This window comes from Triticum urartu, chromosome 1 (genome assembly GCF_003073215.2).
Source record: "Triticum urartu cultivar G1812 chromosome 1, Tu2.1, whole genome shotgun sequence".
Classification (NCBI taxonomy): domain Eukaryota; kingdom Viridiplantae; phylum Streptophyta; class Magnoliopsida; order Poales; family Poaceae; genus Triticum; species Triticum urartu.
In genome coordinates, this window is record NC_053022.1 from 17,238,070 (window position 1) to 17,249,261 (window position 11,192).

At 48.2% G+C, this 11,192-nt stretch overlaps 2 long non-coding RNA genes across 2 annotated transcripts; both read left to right on the top strand.

The window, feature by feature from the left end:
* The first annotated feature begins 807 nt into the window (after window positions 1–807).
* LOC125540102 lies at window positions 808–2,421 on the top strand. The gene is made up of 2 exons (XR_007297217.1): window positions 808–1,863; window positions 2,043–2,421. It is a non-coding gene; the product is annotated as an uncharacterized LOC125540102 (long non-coding RNA).
* Window positions 2,422–7,524: 5,103 nt separating this feature from the next.
* Window positions 7,525–11,058, top strand: LOC125540162. Its single transcript, XR_007297239.1, has 6 exons — window positions 7,525–7,888; window positions 8,394–8,468; window positions 8,849–8,969; window positions 9,549–9,684; window positions 10,223–10,331; window positions 10,630–11,058. It is a non-coding gene; the product is annotated as an uncharacterized LOC125540162 (long non-coding RNA).
* Window positions 11,059–11,192: the final 134 nt, after the last annotated feature.

Sequence of the window (11,192 nt, forward strand, 5' to 3'; positions counted from 1 at the left end):
GAGAACTAGCAACGAGATTTTCAGGAACACACAAAACTAAGGAAAACATATAATTGGCAGCATATAAAGGACTTTGCAGCATGCTCATCACATAGAGAATTGTAGATAGTTCAAAGTTGACGTGAAGGTGATAAAACATCATGATTTGTACTACATTTAAAATGGATACGGTTCTTTGAGTACCGATGATAATACTAGGATTTGTACTAGTGTCATCTATTTACGATTTTGCTCTTGCTTGAAATTTAGGGTGACACATAATTTTCAATTACTGTAAGGAGCTATAATTAGTAGTAGTGACCAATTTGTGTTTTGACCCAAATAATAGATTATCCTTCTTGTTTCTGTTGTCTTTTTGGATGTTTTATCTATGGGAATAGAGGTTTTTTACCATGCTCCATCTTACCTTCACTTTTCACATGAGAGGTAAGAGTATAAAATAGATTCAAGCCGTTGATTGCATTAAGTAGGGGATTTGATTAACTCTTAACTTCTACCCATGTGAAAAGATGGGGTACGAAGGAGCATGTTTAAATTGCTCATGGGGGTATGATAAATGACCTGCAAACTGATATTAAGAAACCTAAGGTTTAATGAGCCAACTCGCAACATGAAATTCCTGTCAAAAGCAAAAAAAAATATCACAACTAGAAATCCTAGCATCGGTGAGCGCCAGGTCACATTCCCTGCCTAGTAAGTGTAAAACAAGATGAAACAGGGAGTACATCCATGACATGGCCAACATGATGAATACGCTGAAGGCTGAACTCAGGCATGATTCGCTCATGCCCAGCATGCTGCCTTTATTCCTTCATTTAGAAGATTATCAAAGAGAAAGTACATCCATGATGTGCCGGATGTCTTTATCCTCAGTTACATAATTATGAATGATTGATGTCTGATAATAAACTAGCTAACCAACCATAGGGGTGTCGGCAACAGTGACGAAGATTTGGACACGGTTGGGCCTTAAGTCCTGGGTCACCCACGTATCGACTGGCAGGACCTCTATCTCAGCATCAGGCTTGTCCTTGAGGATGATCTCCTTGGCCTTCTCAACAGACATCTCGACGACCTCTGGCCACGACATCTTCACACGGCTGGCTGCTGTGCCCCCTCCCGCAGGCTCTGGATACTTCACGGTGCTTTATCCATGGAACTCATGTTCTACAGTGAACTCTTGGATCAAGAAAATTAAAGCGGTAAGCATGATATAACCCCTGAGGAAAAATTGGTAAACAAAGGAGCACAAGTCAGTACAACTCACCTGAAGAATTGATTAAATGTTTGTAGCTAAGTAAGAAGATGTTGATGGTATAGCATCCCCTTATCTTGTGCGGCATTTATTATCCGGTCCTCAATATAAGCCTTTTTAGAGATTCCAATGCATTCTACATATGAAGCAAAGTGAGTGAATCTACACTGTTAAATGTGTCTATATACATTCGTGTATAGTCCACATTGAAATCTCTAAAACGGAAGGATTAGCTAGTTAACTAAGTTGAGGAGCACTACAACTGCAGAAAACGGCTATGGTTCATTGAGCTCCTAGCTACAAGTCGATGGACCTGTGAATCACGTGGTACGCTCTCGTCCTCCTTAGCATCCGTACGTGTTATCCATCACGAAATCCAGTCCGGCCAATCAGCATCTTATCTCGTGTATCACGCGCCTTCCACTGGGTACATGCATGCATGTGAGGGCATGCACCTTCTGTGCACATAACACAGTGCCGCATATATCGATCTCCCCTATAAGTAGACATCCATGCAATGCGTTTATGCAGCATCAAGATACCAACTAAGTTGAGAAGATTAAGTAATAGGCTTGCTTTTGTGCATCAAGATACCATCCATTCAGCCGGTGAGTCGGATCATAGATATACACATATCCCATCTTGCTTTTGTGGATCAATCTTTAGCTACCTAGCATATTTTGCTTAATTAGAAATGCAGCTTGCTATCAATCAATCGGTTTCAGTTTTGGTGCTAGTTTCCCTCTAAGACTGACCTGTTTCTCGCTTTTGGAAAATTGATTTGTAGGCTGGTCCATCAACGATGAGCTCCACAGATGCCCCAGTTGGCACTGGAGGCCTCGCCGGCGAGTCGTGGCAGAAGTCATGGCCAGAGGCGGTGGGCAAGTCCATAAAGGAGGCCAGGGAGATCATACTCAAAGATAAGCCCGACGCCGACATCGTCGTGCTGCCAGCCGGGTCGCCGGTGACCCGGGACTTGAGGCCCAACCGCGTGCGCATCTTCGTCGATACCGTCGCCGACACACCCTTTACTGGCTAGCTCTAGCTTTGCAGGCCCGAAGGAATGCATGCCTGCGCCATGCATGCATGCATGCGCGTGAATAAGTTTTTAGTAATGGATGAATAAATGCTAGCACGTGTCCGCTGGATCCACTAGCTTTCAGTTCCTTGGTTACCGAACTTGCGACCGCTGTTCGATCGACTCGGTCTCCAAAATCGATCGATCCAGCCAGCGAACCAATGGATAAAAAAAGAAAAAACGAGCAGGCACCAAGCACGATCACGTGCACACCGCGTCTCTATCTATAGAACCAAAAGGAAAGGAAAGGAAACCATCTCACATGCACGCATCCATCTCACGCGCCACCGCCTACAACAAAATTTTATAAAATAAGAAAACATGACATCCGCAAAGCCCGACACGTAGGCGTTAGTCAGCGTGTCACACCTGCACCGACACCATCCAGATGTACACCGTCATCGGCGGGTCATCTCATCTTGACCCGCCTTTGGTTGCAACAGCCGCGCCGGCCCTCCCTCGTCAACTTTGGAGACCTCGTCCGCCCCTAGCTAAAACGGAGACAAATGCGCGCTCCATGTCTCACACTTGCACAGATGCCACCCAGATGCATGTACACCGCCACCGTCGGGTCTACATCTGATCCACCGCGGCAAGAGCGGCGCCAGCAAGATCCAACTCATGAGACGGCACATCCCCCGTCCCGTCCCATACATCGGCCTACCAAGAGCCGGCTGCATTTTTTAGCGCCCCGCTCGTCGTCTCGATCTTTGGTGGGCGTCGTCTGGCGTCGTCTCCTCAAAAGAAGAGAAGACAAGAGAAAAGAAAAGAGCAGCATTTTGTTTTCTTGTCGTCCCCTCGAGATCGAGCGTTGGATGTGGTGGACTGCTGAAATCGGCTAGATAGGCGATGAGGTAGTCCGCTCTCGATTCTCCATGCCTTCCAGCGTCGGATGTAGCCGAGTGATTCTAATCGGCGGTAGAGGGATCGATCCGTGGGTGATGCATGCTCGACCGACCAATTAGGTGGAAGCAGCTCACAAAGACAAAACCACACACCGAGGCCGACCCCCGATTCAGAACAGCACACACTCGCCTTCCTCCCACCCATGCCAGGCATAGATCGACCAATCAGGAGGGAGGGAGGGAGCAACAACCGAAAACGCAACGTATGCGAGCCGTTGGATGTGGCGGACACGGCTGGGATTGGCCGGCCAATGATGGAGCAGCCGCCCGCCACTCTCACGGATCCATCCTCAACAAAGCAAAACCGTGTTTCTTCCGTCCAGGCTATTTGCTCACCATTGATCCTGCGGACCGTCGTCGGTGTCGACGGACGGACGAGATCGATCCAAGACGATGACCATCCGTGGGCAACATCCATTCCATGGACCAATCGTTGCATGTTTCAAAAGTTGGGTGGCTCGTGTCTCAAAATTTCAAGTTTTGGACGGGCGCTCGTGTCCTCAATAGAATAGAATATAGTGAAAAGAACAGAAAACCAGAGAAGAAGAGAAAACAGATCCCCACCCACCCATCCGTCTCCCCTCGCCGTGCCGTCCCCCGTCCCTCCCTCTCTGACTAACCCACCCACCCCCGTCTCGTCTCCATGACCAGGACCTGTCCGACGCCATGACCAACAGCAGCTCCCTCCGGTCTTCCTTCTCCATGGACATGGACATGTACATGGCACGCCATGAAAGGTCACGATGGAATGGAAGGTATCACGCCTACAAAGTCCATGCTTGTCCACGCCCATCCATCCCACATTCCAACTTTTATCTTCGGACAAGACAAAACTGCACAAAATCTCACACTTTTACTTCCTTCCTCACAAAACTGCACAACTCTGCAGGTTTAGAGCATCTCCAACCGCCGCGCTAAACTAGCGCCGCGCCGGAAACTAGGCCGTTTTAGCGCGTGCGCAACGCGGCGGGTCGCTCTAGCGGGCGCGCAAAAACGGCGCGCGCGCTATAACAGGTTGGGCGCGCGGTAGAAAACACTTAGCCGCGCGGTGTATTTCGGGCGCCAGCTACAGCGCGCGGCACACTCGAGCGCTCGCGCCGCACTCTCTCCTCTCCTCGTCCTACGCCCCGCGCGCGCCGGCGCCGGCGCCCTGCCACCCACGCATGGACGCGCACACCGGCGCCCCGCTCACCCCGCTGTACAGCCGCGACCCCCCCTCCCCCCATCGCCGCCGCAGCCGCCGCCGCCGGAAACCCTAGCGCGGCGAGCGCTGGCGTCGCCACCGCTGGAGCTCCGCCGAGCGTCGGCCTCGCGCGCAGCCTCTTTTTGCCGCCGCGGATGACCACGGCGCCGGGTGGCGTCGCGCCGGCGCCGTCCCGTGTCGCCGCCGCACCGTCGAAGAAGGTACCCAATGCGGCGCGGACGAAGAAGGGCAAAACATCCGCGAAGAAAAACAAGGCGGCGGACGGCTCCGGCACCACGAAGGCGAGGGGAAAGAAGCTTGCAGGGCGTTCGACGGCCGCGGCGGCTTCCGAAGCGCCGGCGAGCTCACTCGTTGAGCCGGCCGCCGACGCGCACCACGTGTTCGACGAAATGCCCCCAAGGTGAAAAAATTTCCAACTTTTCTTTTCTTCTTATTTTTTCAATGCATCATCATCACATATAGGTAGCTTATTTGCATTGTTCAAAAAACTTTGTAGTCTCAACGATGATGCATACATGTCCATTATGGGTGTTGGGTCCAACAATTCGCATTGGTCTCAAACCAATGACATCCATTTCGAAGACCATGAGTTTGAGGTGGACGAGGAGGGTGAGGGAATTGTCGAGGCGCCGAAAGGAAGAGCGGGCAATTACTCAACCAACGATGACAAGTTACTATGCCATACTTATTTGCAAGTGTCGAGGGATCCATCCATTGGAGGTGATCAAAGTAGAGACGCGTATTGGGGGCGAATGAAAGAACACTTTGATGCTCACAACTTGAGTGGAATTGACCGCTCCGAGAGATCACTTCGGTCCCGATGGTCGACAATCAACGCGGATTGTCAAAAGTGGGCGGCCGTACAAAAGGCAGTTGACAAGATTAACCCAAGTGGCACAAATGAGGATGATCGAGTAAGTGGCATCTCATATATGTTCATCATACTTGTTTTTGGTGACCGAAGTGCTAACTTGTTTTGTTTTTCTTGTAGAAAAACATTGCACAAAATTTGTTCAAAGAAGAGACAAGGACAACCAAGAAGGGGAAGGTCAAGAAAGGCAGGGTCTTTACCTTGCCTCATTGCTATGAAGTGTTAAAGGATGATGAGAAATGGAAGAAGCGTGTTGGTTTGGAGGATTTGCATTTGAGCAACAAACAGAAGCGAGCAATTGAGAATGATGATGATGAGGAGGAGGATGATGCATCAAGTGATGACGGCAAGAGAAGCCCCACACCCAACTCGGTTTCATACTCGAAGCCAAAACGACCGGATGGGTGCAAGAAAGACCAAACCGAAAAGAAGAAGAGGAAAGGAGATGATGAGCTCAAAAATGCTATGGAAGCTATTGTGAAGGCAAGGGTCGAAGCCAATGAGGTGAGGAAAATGGCAAGGAACCAAGATGCCGTGGCCGAGGAGAGGAGGTTGGCGGCCGAGGAGAGAAGGGTGGCGGCCGAGGAGAGAAAGATGACTTTGGAGGAGAGGAAAGTGAGCAACGAGGAGCGAGCTAAGTTGTTGGAATGGGAGAAGCACTTGTTCTTCTTGGACACATCTAACCTCAATGCGGCGCAAAAAAAGTATGTCAATCTTGCCCAACAAGAAGTCTTGATCCAAAAAGAGCCTTGGTTCGTGCAATGGGTGGCGGTGGCCTCGGCGCCATGGGTGGCGGTGGCCTCGGCGCCATGGGAGGCATGGGTGGCTTCGGAGTCATGGGAGGCATGGGTGCACATCTGGCCGCCATGGGAGGTATGGGTGCACCTCCGGCCGCCATGGGAGGCATGGGTGCACCTCCGGCCGCCATGGGAGGCATGGGTGGCTTTGGAGCACCCTCCGACGCTATGGCCGCCATGGGAGGCATGAGTTTTGCTTCTCTCATGGGAGGCATGGGTGCACCTCCGGCCGCCATGGGTGCAATGTCTTTCGATGTGCCTTCTCACACACATTCCCATGAAGATACCGTTGAAGATCTTGCCAACACCGTCGGAGCTTCACATGATGCGGTGCGTGATGCGGTGCGTGATGAGGAGAAGGAGGAAGATTCATCTTCGGAGGCGGAAGAGTCGTCTTCGGAAGATGAAGATGAGGACGCGGACAAGGAAGATGAAGATTGATGTGTCTTTCATGTCTTGAACTTTAGTTTGCATTCGAACTTGGTTGGATGAACTTGTGGGCATGAACTTTTATTCATCAACTTGTTTGTGTCAAATTTCACAAGTTAATTTTTGTCCAAAATATTATATATGCAAAATGCCCGGCGAGTCGCGCGCGCTGTATTTTTGCGCTCTGCTGGAGCCGCGCGCGCTGCATTATAGCGCGGCTGCTGGAGCCAGCGCAGGCGGGCGCGCAAAACCAGCTGCAGCACGCGCGGTAAACAGATTTTTTGCGCGCGGCGCTTTAGTGCGGCTGTTGGAGATGCTCTTAGTTTATCTTCAGGTTCATACTAACTCCATAATGTTGCTGTTCTCAGCCGCAGGCTGCCTCATCCATGGACAACGCCGCCGCTCAGACCCCGCTGCCGACGCCATGGACATTGTCAAGGTATTTCTCACTCTGCCCTCTCTCACTCTCTCATGTCCTGCGTGTGTCCCGACCGTCAATTACCCGGAGATGCTGCTTCTTTTCACTAGTGCAACAGTTTCTGTGCGGGTGTGAGTCTAGTACGAGATTCGACAAGTCGAGATGATGAGCTCTTGTAGCGATGATTCTTCTGCCGGTCACACAAGCGAGCCTATCCATGTCAATTTTGTCTTCTCTTGATTGATTCCAACACTTAACTTTCGGCGTGTGGAACTGGAACGAGAAGTTTGCATTCCTAGGCTGGCTAATCACTTTACTTTGTATATATATGGATCGACCAGTTATGTTTGCCACAGAAGAATAGCAGCACCCCTCTAGCTAGTTAGTCTACATCCCAACGGAAATTACCATCTCATTCTTATGCGGTGATTATCTTGCCTTTCCTCACTGCCATGCTTGTGGTTGCATCACACCATCATGTTATCTCCCTGTTTCTGACTCAAACATGTGCTGAAAAAATCAGGGAGTTTTATATCCGACGCACGTGGCTTGCTCTGCTGGAACAATGCTTCCGAGTTATTATTTGCTCTCGTTGGGGTCCGCATATAGTAGCAGCAATTCGATAGTGATTAGTGCCAGATTACATTATTTCCCCCTGCTGCATTGCTTTGGTAACCATCGCAGATACTACTAGTCACGTATTTCCGCCTCTTAAATCATGCCATGTGTCCTTTTGGTGTGACTCCATTTCTCTGCTTTGACGTTGTTCTTTGCCCAACAGAGACCCTCGACGATGACGCTCACAAAATCATGACCAAGGTCGAGCAGCGCAATGTGCTGGAGTACAGGGTCATCAAGGACACGATGAACCGCCGTTCCGTACGCCCGTCATGGGGTCTGCTCCTTCCCCACCAGGACGACGCCATCGAAGGTCTCTCCCACCCATCTCCTCTCTCTCTATATTCGGTTTTGATTTTCCAATAGCTAGCTAGTTCAGTTTGGTCTGGTTCCTACTGCTCCAGTCCAACCCCACCCCATCTGATCCATGTTGTTAGGCCGTGGATTCAGCTCACTGCATGGTATGGTATGGGACACACAACATCCAATCCATCCATCTAGTTTGGATCAAAACAAGGGAAGTTGTGGTTTCTCTTTTGAAATGCAACAAACTCATGTGCCTTCTTGGTGCCTCATGGATGTAGCTTTGATGAATTTTTTGGCAACAAATACATCAACAACCATTGATTAAGTCGATGGTTGTTGCAACACTGGGATTATTTAATTCTAACACATGTAATAGTGTGCCATCAGTTGCAGAATACTCAAATCCTGAGCTTTATTGAGTTGTTGCTGCTGCTGCTGCTTTTGTGCAATGATATGATGTTGCTCCAGTGCTTGCCATCTCTTGACTGACTGAATGATGGTCATCTCTGTAGGTGCCAGCGACCAAGGCGACGCCATGGAAACTGCTTGTGCTCTGCTCCTTTCCCACCAGAATGATGCCATGGAAGGTCTCTCCCGCCCATCTCTCTCCTCTCTCTCTCTCTAATCTATATATATTATATTTGGCTTTGATTTCCCAATCCGTGTTCATCTCTAGCCCATGTGTGTGCTGTGCTCTTGACATGTGCACATGAAACCACCAAGTGTGTGTCTCTGTTGCAAATGTGCTCTGAACATTTGCTACTGTTTGGGCTTAGATAGCTCGATTGCCCGCTGTTTTTAGGATCATGGGTTTGTGCTAAAATACTCATATTATTTTGTTTCCCCATGGATCCCCTCCCATGCCATGATTTCCTCTTTTCTCTTATTATGATTCAAGCTAAAGATTTTCCATTTGACTTGTCCATGTATCTCAAGATTTGTTATTTATCTTGTCCTTGTGCAACAGCATGATTGATTTGGTACTGCATCATCACCGGTTAATTCAGAGGACAAGGGATTCATTGTGCGTGTCTCCCTTCGACCAATGAGGCGCGGCGCTGTTCGGCACTGGCTGCAAAACAACCACGGTGAGCTCCTCACCTACATTGGTCTGCCATGTGGTAGGCTTCATGTCAATTGCCTCATAACTGAGCCGTTGATCCTCTGCTTCATGTCAATTGCCTCATAACTGAGCCGTTGATCCTCTGATCTTGTTGGTTATGTTGCTCTGCTGTTGTTTCGTTTAGTTACGATTTGTCTAATTTAGCCACCGTTGCCAATGTTCATCTGTAGCCCATGTGTGCGTGTGTGCTGCACTCTTGTCATGTGGATAGCAAATTAATAAGTGCATCTATGTATGTGTGTTGCAAATGTCTTACTGCACATCAGCTAAACATTTGCTACTGTTTGAGCTTAATAAATTGCTCAATTGTGTACTGTTTAAGGATGATCGTCTTGTGCTAAATACTACTCCCTGATCTGTAACTACATATAAGATGTATTTGTAGTTCCATCTGATTGGCAAAAACGTCTTATATTTGGTTACGGAGGGGCTAGTATACTTTTCTTTCCCCATGGATGCCCTCCCATGACATGATTACTTCTGTTGTCTTATTATTAGGATTTCAGCTCAGGATTTCTCATTTGTGTTGCCCATGTTTCTGCAGGATTGGATTATGTACAAAAGAGGACAGGGGGTTCATCATGGCGCTATGGCTGTCTCCAAGCCTCGGTGGCATCTTCCATAGGCCCCGCTGTCGTGCGACGGTTGCGCTGTTTGGCATCGTCTACAAAACAGCCAAGGTGAGCTTATCTCTTTCCTCATGCAATTATCTCTTCTCATGCACTGCATATGTATGTAGGTTCATCTCTAGCCCATGTATGTGCTGCGCTCTTGTCATATGCGCAGGAAATTACCATGTGAGTGTACGTGTGTTGCAAATCTGTTCTGAACATTTGCTTGCTACTGTTTGGGCTTAAATAGCTCGATTGCCTGCTGTTTCAGGATCATTGGCTTGTCCTAAATACTGCTCCATCCGTAATTTAATACTCCCTCCGTCCGGAAATACTTGTCGGAGAAATGGATGTATCTAGACGTATGTTAGTTCTAGATACATCCAATTTTACCCATTTCTGCGACAAGTAATTCCGAATGGAGGGAGTATAAGATGTCGTTTTTTGACACAGTCATGGTGTTACAAAAAAACCCGTCTTATATTAAGTTACAGAGGGAGTATTGTTTTGTTTTCCCATGGGCCCCCTCCCATGACATGATTTATTCTCTTGTCTTATAATGATTTGAGCTCAAGATTTGTCATTTGTCTTGTCCATGTTTCTGCAGGATTGGGTTAGGTCCAACATAGGAGAAGGGGATGTTCATCACGGTGCTAGGCCACCGTCTCCAGCCACGGCGGCGTCTTCTGTTTGGCATCGGCTGCAAAACAGCCAAGGTGAGCTCATCTCCTTCCCCCGCTTGACACCCATGTTTGCTCCATCTAGTCACGTCGGGTAATTTGTCTTCCCTGCTGAAATAATAATATTATCTTCCTTGACTCATGATTCAAACATTCTTACAATCGCTGGTTTCATATTTACTTACACCCTAGAGTGACTGTTACTCTTGTACTACTAGATTAGATGCAGCATGCTGACGAAACTAAACTGACTTTGGTACACTGTGTGAACTGAGCAATTGAACGACCATGCCATCTCAGTGACCGCTTGGTTGTTTGTCCGTGTCGACAACAGATGAGCAGCAAGAGTGTTGGGCGTGCCACAGTGGAGGCGTACAGGAGGATGGCATTTCATTGGCGAGAGAGTTGAACGTCGCAGTTTTACGACGAGCATGGCATTTTAACTGCCTTTATTTTTTGTATCTATCTATCCATCCTTGATGATGTGATTTGCTGTCACGTCAGCCGGAAATCAGTATGTAGTGTGCTTGTGGAGTCTGGGCTGGATCAAGATCCACATCCAGATCCAGTGGTGCTTAGCTTAGTTACCTCTGTCCCAAATTATAACATGTTTTGGTAAACATCTTATAATTTGGAACAGAGGAAGTAGATAAGGTGAGGTGAGCTTTTGTTTATTTCCTGCTCCATTCGCATTTTTGTGTAACTGGTCTTGTGCTTGTTAACATAGAAAACAAAAAAAAATGATATGTGACGTTATGGTCACTTAATTTATTACTCCCTCTGTCCCATAATATAAAAACTATTTTTGGCACTACACTAGTGTCAGAAACGTTCTTATATTATGGGACGGAGGGAGTAGTAGTATAAATCTTTTTTTGCTTGTTATTTTACTATGTT